At 45.1% G+C, this 12701-nt stretch overlaps 14 non-coding genes across 14 annotated transcripts; all 14 read left to right on the top strand.

The window, feature by feature from the left end:
• Positions 1–683: 683 nt before the first annotated feature.
• TRNAS-GCU (transfer RNA serine (anticodon GCU)) lies at positions 684–765 on the top strand. The gene has a single exon. It is a non-coding gene; the product is annotated as a tRNA-Ser (tRNA).
• Positions 766–1597: 832 nt separating this feature from the next.
• On the top strand, positions 1598–1679 carry TRNAS-ACU (transfer RNA serine (anticodon ACU)). The gene has a single exon. It is a non-coding gene; the product is annotated as a tRNA-Ser (tRNA).
• An 832-nt stretch (positions 1680–2511) lies between these two features.
• TRNAS-GCU (transfer RNA serine (anticodon GCU)) lies at positions 2512–2593 on the top strand. Its single transcript has one exon. It is a non-coding gene; the product is annotated as a tRNA-Ser (tRNA).
• Positions 2594–3425: 832 nt separating this feature from the next.
• TRNAS-GCU (transfer RNA serine (anticodon GCU)) lies at positions 3426–3507 on the top strand. Its single transcript has one exon. It is a non-coding gene; the product is annotated as a tRNA-Ser (tRNA).
• Positions 3508–4339: 832 nt separating this feature from the next.
• On the top strand, positions 4340–4421 carry TRNAS-GCU (transfer RNA serine (anticodon GCU)). Its single transcript has one exon. It is a non-coding gene; the product is annotated as a tRNA-Ser (tRNA).
• Positions 4422–5253: 832 nt separating this feature from the next.
• On the top strand, positions 5254–5335 carry TRNAS-GCU (transfer RNA serine (anticodon GCU)). Its single transcript has one exon. It is a non-coding gene; the product is annotated as a tRNA-Ser (tRNA).
• Positions 5336–6164: 829 nt separating this feature from the next.
• On the top strand, positions 6165–6246 carry TRNAS-GCU (transfer RNA serine (anticodon GCU)). The gene has a single exon. It is a non-coding gene; the product is annotated as a tRNA-Ser (tRNA).
• An 832-nt stretch (positions 6247–7078) lies between these two features.
• Positions 7079–7160, top strand: TRNAS-GCU (transfer RNA serine (anticodon GCU)). The gene has a single exon. It is a non-coding gene; the product is annotated as a tRNA-Ser (tRNA).
• Positions 7161–7992: 832 nt separating this feature from the next.
• On the top strand, positions 7993–8074 carry TRNAS-GCU (transfer RNA serine (anticodon GCU)). Its single transcript has one exon. It is a non-coding gene; the product is annotated as a tRNA-Ser (tRNA).
• An 832-nt stretch (positions 8075–8906) lies between these two features.
• On the top strand, positions 8907–8988 carry TRNAS-GCU (transfer RNA serine (anticodon GCU)). The gene has a single exon. It is a non-coding gene; the product is annotated as a tRNA-Ser (tRNA).
• Positions 8989–9820: 832 nt separating this feature from the next.
• TRNAS-GCU (transfer RNA serine (anticodon GCU)) lies at positions 9821–9902 on the top strand. Its single transcript has one exon. It is a non-coding gene; the product is annotated as a tRNA-Ser (tRNA).
• An 832-nt stretch (positions 9903–10734) lies between these two features.
• TRNAS-GCU (transfer RNA serine (anticodon GCU)) lies at positions 10735–10816 on the top strand. The gene has a single exon. It is a non-coding gene; the product is annotated as a tRNA-Ser (tRNA).
• An 832-nt stretch (positions 10817–11648) lies between these two features.
• TRNAS-GCU (transfer RNA serine (anticodon GCU)) lies at positions 11649–11730 on the top strand. The gene has a single exon. It is a non-coding gene; the product is annotated as a tRNA-Ser (tRNA).
• Positions 11731–12562: 832 nt separating this feature from the next.
• TRNAS-GCU (transfer RNA serine (anticodon GCU)) lies at positions 12563–12644 on the top strand. Its single transcript has one exon. It is a non-coding gene; the product is annotated as a tRNA-Ser (tRNA).
• Positions 12645–12701: the final 57 nt, after the last annotated feature.

Below are 12701 nucleotides of genomic sequence, written 5' to 3'. Positions count from 1 at the left end.
AGCATCATTCTTTCTCACAAAGTATGGGCCGTTGGGGGTTCAGACCTGCAACCCACAAATAGAAAATTCACCTCTGCAGCCTTAGCGGAGAAAATAAACAGTGCTTGTCTGGCTGCATGAAGAAAATAGTTTGTCTGTAGAAGGACAAGTGCCAAAAAGTGCTTCAGTCATACCTGATTTTCAAGTTGTAAACCTCCTGTCTGTGACTGGCAGGTGCCAGTGTGAGGCATAAGGTATAATGGGATTGGTAGGACAGTAAGAAGATGTGCCCTCGCCTCATGTTCATACTGGCTTGAGTCTCCCTAAAAGTAGAAGTAATCTGCATAGTTCAGCCCACAGTCTAGCTAAGTGACCCTAAAAGGCAGATGTTAATTGTGGAAATGCTTGGCTGAAAGTTTGCAATGATTCCAAAAGATGTAAGCAAAGATGAAAAATACAGCATGGCGTGTTGATGGCATGGTGTAGAAGGCCCTTGTTTAGGTAGGTGTGCTCCAGTGGGGTGATTAAGGTGTCCTCTGTCAGGCCTCTTGCAAATGATTTTTCTTGTGTGAGCAAAAGGTGCGCGTTCTTCTTTTCTGTCCAAAAAGTGCACTTTGCTATCCTGAAAAGATGAGCCGTGTTTTGCGCACAGGGCTTTGACCATAGCTGAAAAAATGATAGCGTTAGATGTCATGTTTTATTGAGACGAGGTGGCCGAGTGGTTAAGGCGATGGACTGCTAATCCATTGTGCTCTGCACGCATGGGTTCAAATCCCATCCTTGTCGATGGTGCTTTTTTACAAACTAGTATCATACCCACCATCCAACTCGCCTGTCCTTGACGTCCATGTGGTTGTGCATGGATAAGTGTGTATGCCCTTTGCCCGATGACTATTGGGACACAGATTGTGTACATTTACACAATGCTTGTCTGCAGCATCATTCTTTCTCACAAAGTATGGGCCGTTCGGGGTTCAGACCTGCAACCCACAAATAGAAAATTCACCTCTGCAGCCTTAGCGGAGAAAATAAACAGTGCTTGTCTGGCTGCACGAAGAAAATAGTTTGTCTGTAGAAGGACAAGTGCCAAAAAGTGCTTCAGTCATACCTGATTTTCAAGTTGTAAACCTCCTGTCTGTGACTGGCAGGTGCCAGTGTGAGGCATAAGGTATAATGGGATTGGTAGGACAGTAAGAAGATGTGCCCTCGCCTCATGTTCATACTGGCTTGAGTCTCCCTAAAAGTAGAAGTAATCTGCATAGTTCAGCCCACAGTCTAGCTAAGTGACCCTAAAAGGCAGATGTTAATTGTGGAAATGCTTGGCTGAAAGTTTGCAATGATTCCAAAAGATGTAAGCAAAGATGAAAAATACAGCATGGCGTGTTGATGGCATGGTGTAGAAGGCCCTTGTTTAGGTAGGTGTGCTCCAGTGGGATGATTAAGGTGTCCTCTGTCAGGCCTCTTGAAAATGATTTTTCTTGTGTGAGCAAAAGGTGCGCGTTCTTCTTTTCTGTCCAAAAAGTGCACTTTGCTATCCTGAAAAGATGAGCCGTGTTTTGCGCACAGGGCTTTGACCAGAGCTGAAAAAATGATAGCGTTAGATGTCATGTTTTACTGAGACGAGGTGGCCGAGTGGTTAAGGCGATGGACTACTAATCCATTGTGCACTGCAAGCATGGCTTCAAATCCCATCCTCGTCGATGGTGCACTTTTACAAACTAGTATCATACCCACCATCCAACTCGCCTGTCCTTGACGTCCATGTGGTTGTGCATGGATAAGTGTGTATGCCTTTTGCCCGATGACTATTGGGACACAGATTGTGTACATTTACACAATGCTTGTCTGCAGCATCATTCTTTCTCACAAAGTATGGGCCATTTGGGGTTCAGACCTGCAACCCACAAATAGAAAATTCACCTCTGCAGCCTTAGCGGAGAAAATAAACAGTGCTTGTCTGGCTGCACGAAGAAAATAGTTTGTCTGTAGAAGGACAAGTGCCAAAAAGTGCTTCAGTCATACCTGATTTTCAAGTTGTAAACCTCCTGTCTGTGACTGGCAGGTGCCAGTGTGAGGCATAAGGTATAATGGGATTGGTAGGACAGTAAGAAGATGTGCCCTCGCCTCATGTTCATACTGGCTTGAGTCTCCCTAAAAGTAGAAGTAATCTGCATAGTTCAGCCCACAGTCTAGCTAAGTGACCCTAAATGGCAGATGTTAATTGTGGAAATGCTTGGCTGAAAGTTTGCAATGATTCCAAAAGATGTAAGCAAAGATGAAAAATACAGCATGGCGTGTTGATGGCATGGTGTAGAAGGCCCTTGTTTAGGTAGGTGTGCTCCAGTGGGGTGATTAAGGTGTCCTCTGTCAGGCCTCTTGCAAATGATTTTTCTTGTGTGAGCAAAAGGTGCGCGTTCTTCTTTTCTGTCCAAAAAGTGCACTTTGCTATCCTGAAAAGATGAGCCGTGTTTTGCGCACAGGGCTTTGACCATAGCTGAAAAAATGATAGCGTTAGATATCATGTTTTATTGAGACGAGGTGGCCGAGTGGTTAAGGCGATGGACTGCTAATCCATTGTGCTCTGCACGCATGGGTTCAAATCCCATCCTCGTCGATGGTGCACTTTTACAAACTAGTATCATACCCACCATCCAACTTGCCTGTCCTTGACGTCCATGTGGTTGTGCATGGATAAGTGTGTATGCCCTTTGCCCGATGACTATTGGGACACAGATTGTGTACATTTACACAATGCTTGTCTGCAGCATCATTCTTTCTCACAAAGTATGGGCCGTTCGGGGTTCAGACCTGCAACCCACAAATAGAAAATTCACCTCTGCAGCCTTAGCGGAGAAAATAAACAGTGCTTGTCTGGCTGCACGAAGAAAATAGTTTGTCTGTAGAAGGACAAGTGCCAAAAAGTGCTTCAGTCATACCTGATTTTCAAGTTGTAAACCTCCTGTCTGTGACTGGCAGGTCCCAGTGTGAGGCATAAGGTATAATGGGATTGGTAGGACAGTAAGAAGATGTGCCCTCGCCTCATGTTCATACTGGCTTGAGTCTCCCTAAAAGTAGAAGTAATCTGCATAGTTCAGCCCACAGTCTAGCTAAGTGACCCTAAAAGGCAGATGTTAATTGTGGAAATGCTTGGCTGAAAGTTTGCAATGATTCCAAAAGATGTAAGCAAAGATGAAAAATACAGCATGGCGTGTTGATGGCATGGTGTAGAAGGCCCTTGTTTAGGTAGGTGTGCTCCAGTGGGATGATTAAGGTGTCCGCTGTCAGGCCTCTGGCAAATGATTTTTCTTGTGTGAGCAAAAGGTGCGCGTTCTTCTTTTCTGTCCAAGAAGTGCACTTTGCTATCCTGAAAAGATGAGCCGTGTTTTGCGCACAGGGCTTTGACCAGAGCTGAAAAAATGATAGCGTTAGATGTCATGTTTTACTGAGACGAGGTGGCCGAGTGGTTAAGGCGATGGACTGCTAATCCATTGTGCTCTGCACGCATGGGTTCAAATCCCATCCTCGTCGATGGTGCACTTTTACAAACTAGTATCATACCCACCATCCAACTCGCCTGTTCTTGATGTCCATGTGGTTGTGCATGGATAAGTGTGTATGCCCTTTGCCCGATGACTATTGGGACACAGATTGTGTACATTTACACAATGCTTGTCTGCAGCATCATTCTTTCTCACAAAGTATGGGCCATTTGGGGTTCAGACCTGCAACCCACAAATAGAAAATTCACCTCTGCAGCCTTAGCGGAGAAAATAAACAGTGCTTGTCTGGCTGCACGAAGAAAATAGTTTGTCTGTAGAAGGACAAGTGCCAAAAAGTGCTTCAGTCATACCTGATTTTCAAGTTGTAAACCTCCTGTCTGTGACTGGCAGGTGCCAGTGTGAGGCATAAGGTATAATGGGATTGGTAGGACAGTAAGAAGATGTGCCCTCGCCTCATGTTCATACTGGCTTGAGTCTCCCTAAAAGTAGAAGTAATCTGCATAGTTCAGCCCACAGTCTAGCTAAGTGACCCTAAATGGCAGATGTTAATTGTGGAAATGCTTGGCTGAAAGTTTGCAATGATTCCAAAAGATGTAAGCAAAGATGAAAAATACAGCATGGCGTGTTGATGGCATGGTGTAGAAGGCCCTTGTTTAGGTAGGTGTGCTCCAGTGGGGTGATTAAGGTGTCCTCTGTCAGGCCTCTTGCAAATGATTTTTCTTGTGTGAGCAAAAGGTGCGCGTTCTTCTTTTCTGTCCAAAAAGTGCACTTTGCTATCCTGAAAAGATGAGCCGTGTTTTGCGCACAGGGCTTTGACCATAGCTGAAAAAATGATAGCGTTAGATGTCATGTTTTATTGAGACGAGGTGGCCGAGTGGTTAAGGCGATGGACTGCTAATCCATTGTGCTCTGCACGCATGGGTTCAAATCCCATCCTTGTCGATGGTGCACTTTTACAAACTAGTATCATACCCACCATCCAACTCGCCTGTCCTTGACGTCCATGTGGTTGTGCATGGATAAGTGTGTATGCCCTTTGCCCGATGACTATTGGGACACAGATTGTGTACATTTACACAATGCTTGTCTGCAGCATCATTCTTTCTCACAAAGTATGGGCCGTTCGGGGTTCAGACCTGCAACCCACAAATAGAAAATTCACCTCTGCAGCCTTAGCGGAGAAAATAAACAGTGCTTGTCTGGCTGCACGAAGAAAATAGTTTGTCTGTAGAAGGACAAGTGCCAAAAAGTGCTTCAGTCATACCTGATTTTCAAGTTGTAAACCTCCTGTCTGTGACTGGCAGGTCCCAGTGTGAGGCATAAGGTATAATGGGATTGGTAGGACAGTAAGAAGATGTGCCCTCGCCTCATGTTCATACTGGCTTGAGTCTCCCTAAAAGTAGAAGTAATCTGCATAGTTCAGCCCACAGTCTAGCTAAGTGACCCTAAAAGGCAGATGTTAATTGTGGAAATGCTTGGCTGAAAGTTTGCAATGATTCCAAAAGATGTAAGCAAAGATGAAAAATACAGCATGGCGTGTTGATGGCATGGTGTAGAAGGCCCTTGTTTAGGTAGGTGTTGTCCAGTGGGATGATTAAGGTGTCCGCTGTCAGGCCTCTGGCAAATGATTTTTCTTGTGTGAGCAAAAGGTGCGCGTTCTTCTTTTCTGTCCAAAAAGTGCACTTTGCTATCCTGAAAAGATGAGCCGTGTTTTGCGCACAGGGCTTTGACCAGAGCTGAAAAAATGATAGCGTTAGATGTCATGTTTTACTGAGACGAGGTGGCCGAGTGGTTAAGGCGATGGACTGCTAATCCATTGTGCTCTGCACGTATGGGTTCAAATCCCATCCTCGTCGATGGTGCACTTTTACAAACTAGTATCATACCCACCATCCAACTCGCCTGTCCTTGATGTCCATGTGGTTGTGCATGGATAAGTGTGTATGCCCTTTGCCCGATGACTATTGGGACACAGATTGTGTACATTTACACAATGCTTGTCTGCAGCATCATTCTTTCTCACAAAGTATGGGCCATTTGGGGTTCAGACCTGCAACCCACAAATAGAAAATTCACCTCTGCAGCCTTAGCGGAGAAAATAAACAGTGCTTGTCTGGCTGCACGAAGAAAATAGTTTGTCTGTAGAAGGACAAGTGCCAAAAAGTGCTTCAGTCATACCTGATTTTCAAGTTGTAAACCTCCTGTCTGTGACTGGCAGGTGCCAGTGTGAGGCATAAGGTATAATGGGATTGGTAGGACAGTAAGATGTGCCCTCGCCTCATGTTCATACTGGCTTGAGTCTCCCTAAAAGTAGAAGTAATCTGCATAGTTCAGCCCACAGTCTAGTTAAGTGACCCTAAAAGGCAGATGTTAATTGTGGAAATGCTTGGCTGAAAGTTTGCAATGATTCCAAAAGATGTAAGCAAAGATGAAAAATACAGCATGGCGTGTTGATGGCATGGTGTAGAAGGCCCTTGTTTAGCTAGGTGTGCTCCAGTGGGATGATTAAGGTGTCCTCTGTCAGGCCTCTTGAAAATGATTTTTCTTGTGTGAGCAAATGGTGCGCATTCTTCTTTTCTGTCCAAAAAGTGCACTTTGCTATCCTGAAAAGATGAGCCGTGTTTTGCGCACAGGGCTTTGACCAGAGCTGAGAAAATGATAGCGTTAGATGTCATGTTTTACTGAGACGAGGTGGCTGAGTGGTTAAGGCGATGGACTGCTAATCCATTGTGCTCTGCACGCATGGGTTCAAATCCCATCCTCGTCGATGGTGCACTTTTACAAACTAGTATCATACCCACCATCCAACTCGCCTGTCCTTGACGTCCATGTGGTTGTGCATGGATAAGTGTGTATGCCCTTTGCCCGATGACTATTGGGACACAGATTGTGTACATTTACACAATGCTTGTCTGCAGCATCATTCTTTCTCACAAAGTATGGGCCATTCGGGGTTCAGACCTGCAACCCACAAATAGAAAATTCACCTCTGCAGCCTTAAGGGAGAAAATAAACAGTGCTTGTCTGGCTGCACGAAGAAAATAGTTTGTCTGTAGAAGGACAAGTGCCAAAAAGTGCTTCAGTCATACCTGATTTTCAAGTTGTAAACCTCCTGTCTGTGACTGGCAGGTGCCAGTGTGAGGCATAAGGTATAATGGGATTGGTAGGACAGTAAGAAGATGTGCCCTCGCCTCATGTTCATACTGGCTTGAGTCTCCCTAAAAGTAGAAGTAATCTGCATAGTTCAGCCCACAGTCTAGCTAAGTGACCCTAAAAGGCAGATGTTAATTGTGGAAATGCTTGGCTGAAAGTTTGCAATGATTCCAAAAGATGTAAGCAAAGATGAAAAATACAGCATGGCGTGTTGATGGCATGGTGTAGAAGGCCCTTGTTTAGGTAGGTGTGCTCCAGTGGGATGATTAAGGTGTCCTCTGTCAGGCCTCTTGAAAATGATTTTTCTTGTGTGAGCAAAAGGTGCGCGTTCTTCTTTTCTGTCCAAAAAGTGCACTTTGCTATCCTGAAAAGATGAGCCGTGTTTTGCGCACAGGGCTTTGACCAGAGCTGAAAAAATGATAGCGTTAGATGTCATGTTTTACCGAGACGAGGTGGCCGAGTGGTTAAGGCGATGGACTGCTAATCCATTGTGCTCTGCATGCATGGGTTCAAATCCCATCCTCGTCGATGGTGCACTTTTACAAACTAGTATCATACCCACCATCCAACTCGCCTGTCCTTGACGTCCATGTGGTTGTGCATGGAAAAGTGTGTATGCCCTTTGCCCGATGACTATTGGGACACAGATTGTGTACATTTACACAATGCTTGTCTGCAGCATCATTCTTTCTCACAAAGTATGGGCCGTTCAGGGTTCAGACCTGCAACCCACAAATAGAAAATTCACCTCTGCAGCCTTAGCGGAGAAAATAAACAGTGCTTATCTGGCTGCACGAAGAAAATAGTTTGTCTGTAGAAGGACAAGTGCCAAAAAGTGCTTCAGTCATACCTGATTTTCAAGTTGTAAACCTCCTGTCTGTGACTGGCAGGTGCCAGTGTGAGGCATAAGGTATAATGGGATTGGTAGGACAGTAAGAAGATGTGCCCTCGCCTCATGTTCATACTGGCTTGAGTCTCCCTAAAAGTAGAAGTAATCTGCATAGTTCAGCCCACAGTCTAGCTAAGTGAACCTAAAAGGCAGATGTTAATTGTGGAAATGCTTGGCTGAAAGTTTGCAATGATTCCAAAAGATGTAAGCAAAGATGAAAAATACAGCATGGCGTGTTGATGGCATGGTGTAGAAGGCCCTTGTTTAGGTAGGTGTGCTCCAGTGGGGTGATTAAGGTGTCCTCTGTCAGGCCTCTTGAAAATGATTTTTCTTGTGTGAGCCAAAGGTGCGCGTTCTTCTTTTCTGTCCAAAAAGTGCACTTTGCTATCCTGAAAAGATGAGCCGTGTTTTGCGCACAGGGCTTTGACCAGAGCTGAAAAAATGATAGCGTTAGATGTCATGTTTTATTGAGATGAGGTGGCCGAGTGGTTAAGGCGATGGACTGCTAATCCATTGTGCTCTGCATGCATGGGTTCAAATCCCATCCTCGTCGATGGTGCACTTTTACAAACTAGTATCATACCCACCATCCAACTCGCCTGTCCTTGACGTCCATGTGGTTGTGCATGGATAAGTGTGTATGCCCTTTGCCCGATGACTATTGGGACACAGATTGTGTACATTTACACAATGCTTGTCTGCAGCATCATTCTTTCTCACAAAGTATGGGCCGTTCGGGGTTCAGACCTGCAACCCACAAATAGAAAATTTACCTCTGCAGCCTTAGCGGAGAAAATAAACAGTGCTTGTCTGGCTGCACGAAGAAAATAGTTTGTCTGTAGAAGGACAAGTGCCAAAAAGTGCTTCAGTCATACCTGATTTTCAAGTTGTAAACCTCCTGTCTGTGACTGGCAGGTGCCAGTGTGAGGCATAAGGTATAATGGGATTGGTAGGACACTAAGAAGATGTGCCCTCGCCTCATGTTCATACTGGCTTGAGTCTCCCTAAAAGTAGAAGTAATCTGCATAGTTCAGCCCACAGTCTAGTTAAGTGACCCTAAAAGGCAGATGTTAATTGTGGAAATGCTTGGCTGAAAGTTTGCAATGATTCCAAAAGGTGTAGGCAAAGATGAAAAATACAGCATGGCGTGTTGATGGCATGGTGTAGAAGGCCCTTGTTTAGCTAGGTGTGCTCCAGTGGGATGATTAAGGTGTCCTCTGTCAGGCCTCTTGAAAATGATTTTTCTTGTGTGAGCAAATGGTGCGCATTCTTCTTTTCTGTCCAAAAAGTGCACTTTGCTATCCTGAAAAGATGAGCCGTGTTTTGTGCACAGGGCTTTGACCAGAGCTGAAAAAATGATAGCGTTAGATGTCATGTTTCACTGAGACGAGGTGGCTGAGTGGTTAAGGCGATGGACTGCTAATCCATTGTGCTCTGCACGCATGGGTTCAAATCCCAGCCTCGTCGATGGTGCACTTTTACAAACTAGTATCATACCCACCATCCAACTCGCCTGTCCTTGACGTCCATGTGGTTGTGCATGGATAAGTGTGTATGCCCTTTGCCCGATGACTATTGGGACACAGATTGTGTACATTTACACAATGCTTGTCTGCAGCATCATTCTTTCTCACAAAGTATGGGCCATTTGGGGTTCAGACCTGCAACCCACAAATAGAAAATTCACCTCTGCAGCCTTAAGGGAGAAAATAAACAGTGCTTGTCTGGCTGCACGAAGAAAATAGTTTGTCTGTAGAAGGACAAGTGCCAAAAAGTGCTTCAGTCATACCTGATTTTCAAGTTGTAAACCTCCTGTCTGTGACTGGCAGGTGCCAGTGTGAGGCATAAGGTATAATGGGATTGGTAGGACAGTAAGAAGATGTGCCCTCGCCTCATGTTCATACTGGCTTGAGTCTCCCTAAAAGTAGAAGTAATCTGCATAGTTCAGCCCACAGTCTAGCTAAGTGACCCTAAAAGGCAGATGTTAATTGTGGAAATGCTTGGCTGAAAGTTTGCAATGATTCCAAAAGATGTAAGCAAAGATGAAAAATACAGCATGGCGTGTTGATGGCATGGTGTAGAAGGCCCTTGTTTAGGTAGGTGTGCTCCAGTGGGATGATTAAGGTGTCCTCTGTCAGGCCTCTTGAAAATGATTTTTCTTGTGTGAGCAAAAGGTGCGCGTTCTTCTTTTTTGTCCAAAAAGTGCACTGTGCTATCCTGAAAAGATGAGCCGTGTTTTGCGCACAGGGCTTTGACCAGAGCTGAAAAAATGATAGCGTTAGATGTCATGTTTTACTGAGACGGGGTGGCCGAGTGGTTAAGGCGATGGACTGCTAATCCATTGTGCTCTGCGTGCATGGGTTCAAATCCCATCCTCGTCGATGGTGCACTTTTACAAACTAGTATCATACCCACCATCCAACTCGCCTGTCCTTGACGTCCATGTGGTTGTGCATGGATAAGTGTGTATGCCCTTTGCCCGATGACTATTGGGACACAGATTGTGTACATTTACACAATGCTTGTCTGCAGCATCATTCTTTCTCACAAAGTATGGGCCGTTCGGGGTTCAGACCTGCAACCCACAAATAGAAAATTCACCTCTGCAGCCTTAGCGGAGAAAATAAACAGTGCTTGTCTGGCTGCACGAAGAAAATAGTTTGTCTGTAGAAGGACAAGTGCCAAAAAGTGCTTCAGTCATACCTGATTTTCAAGTTGTAAACCTCCTGTCTGTGACTGGCAGGTGCCAGTGTGAGGCATAAGGTATAATGGGATTGGTAGGACAGTAAGAAGATGTGCCCTCGCCTCATGTTCATACTGGCTTGAGTCTCCCTAAAAGTAGAAGTAATCTGCATAGTTCAGCCCACAGTCTAGCTAAGTGACCCTAAAAGGCAGATGTTAATTGTGGAAATGCTTGGCTGAAAGTTTGCAATGATTCCAAAAGATGTAAGCAAAGATGAAAAATACAGCATGGCGTGTTGATGGCATGGTGTAGAAGGCCCTTGTTTAGGTAGGTGTGCTCCAGTGGGATGATTAAGGTGTCCTCTGTCAGGCCTCTTGCAAATGATTTTTCTTGTGTGAGCAAAAGGTGCGCGTTCTTCTTTTCTGTCCAAAAAGTGCACTTTGCTATCCTGAAAAGATGAGCCGTGTTTTGCGCACAGGGCTTTGACCAGAGCTGAAAAAATGATAGCGTTAGATTTCATGTTTTACTGAGACGAGGTGGCCGAGTGGTTAAGGCGATGGACTGCTAATCCATTGTGCTCTGCACGCATGGGTTCAAATCCCATCCTCGTCGATGTTGCACTTTTACAAACTAGTATCATACCCACCATCCAACTCGCCTGTCCTTGACGTCCATGTGGTTGTGCATGGATAAGTGTGTATGCCCTTTGCCCGATGACTATTGGGACACAGATTGTGTACATTTACACAATGCTTGTCAGCAGCATCATTCTTTCTCACAAAGTATGGGCCGTTCGGGGTTCAGACCTGCAACCCACAAATAGAAAATTTACCTCTGCAGCCTTAGCGGAGAAAATAAACAGTGCTTGTCTGGCTGCACGAAGAAAATAGTTTGTCTGTAGAAGGACAAGTGCCAAAAAGTGCTTCAGTCATACCTGATTTTCAAGTTGTAAACCTCCTGTCTGTGACTGGCAGGTGCCAGTGTGAGGCATAAGGTATAATGGGATTGGTAGGACACTAAGAAGATGTGCCCTCGCCTCATGTTCATACTGGCTTGAGTCTCCCTAAAAGTAGAAGTAATCTGCATAGTTCAGCCCACAGTCTAGTTAAGTGACCCTAAAAGGCAGATGTTAATTGTGGAAATGCTTGGCTGAAAGTTTGCAATGATTCCAAAAGGTGTAAGCAAAGATGAAAAATACAGCATGGCGTGTTGATGGCATGGTGTAGAAGGCCCTTGTTTAGCTAGGTGTGCTCCAGTGGGATGATTAAGGTGTCCTCTGTCAGGCCTCTTGAAAATGATTTTTCTTGTGTGAGCAAATGGTGCGCATTCTTCTTTTCTGTCCAAAAAGTGCACTTTGCTATCCTGAAAAGATGAGCCGTGTTTTGTGCACAGGGCTTTGACCAGAGCTGAAAAAATGATAGCGTTAGATGTCATGTTTCACTGAGACGAGGTGGCTGAGTGGTTAAGGCGATGGACTGCTAATCCATTGTGCTCTGCACGCATGGGTTCAAATCCCAGCCTCGTCGATGGTGCACTTTTACAAACTAGTATCATACCCACCATCCAACTCGCCTGTCCTTGACGTCCATGTGGTTGTGCATGGATAAGTGTGTATGCCCTTTGCCCGATGACTATTGGGACACAGATTGTGTACATTTACACAATGCTTGTCTGCAGCATCATTCTTTCTCACAAAGTATGGGCCATTTGGGGTTCAGACCTGCAACCCACAAATAGAAAATTCACCTCTGCAGCCTTAAGGGAGAAAATAAACAGTGCTTGTCTGGCTGCACGAAGAAAATAGTTTGTCTGTAGAAGGACAAGTGCCAAAAAGTGCTTCAGTCATACCTGATTTTCAAGTTGTAAACCTCCTGTCTGTGACTGGCAGGTGCCAGTGTGAGGCATAAGGTATAATGGGATTGGTAGGACAGTAAGAAGATGTGCCCTCGCCTCATGTTCATACTGGCTTGAGTCTCCCTAAAAGTAGAAGTAATCTGCATAGTTCAGCCCACAGTCTAGCTAAGTGACCCTAAAAGGCAGATGTTAATTGTGGAAATGCTTGGCTGAAAGTTTGCAATGATTCCAAAAGATGTAAGCAAAGATGAAAAATACAGCATGGCGTGTTGATGGCATGGTGTAGAAGGCCCTTGTTTAGGTAGGTGTGCTCCAGTGGGATGATTAAGGTGTCCTCTGTCAGGCCTCTTGAAAATGATTTTTCTTGTGTGAGCAAAAGGTGCGCGTTCTTCTTTTTTGTCCAAAAAGTGCACTGTGCTATCCTGAAAAGATGAGCCGTGTTTTGCGCACAGGGCTTTGACCAGAGCTGAAAAAATGATAGCGTTAGATGTCATGTTTTACTGAGACGGGGTGGCCGAGTGGTTAAGGCGATGGACTGCTAATCCATTGTGCTCTGCGTGCATGGGTTCAAATCCCATCCTCGTCGATGGTGCACTTTTACAAACTAGTATCATACCCACCATCCAACTCGCCTGTCCTTGAC

This window comes from Hyperolius riggenbachi, chromosome 3, assembly GCF_040937935.1.
Source record: "Hyperolius riggenbachi isolate aHypRig1 chromosome 3, aHypRig1.pri, whole genome shotgun sequence".
In the NCBI taxonomy this organism is placed as follows: Eukaryota; Metazoa; Chordata; class Amphibia; order Anura; family Hyperoliidae; genus Hyperolius; species Hyperolius riggenbachi.
The sequence above is the reverse complement of the archived record's forward strand: the minus strand, read 5'-3'. Positions and strand labels throughout refer to the sequence as shown.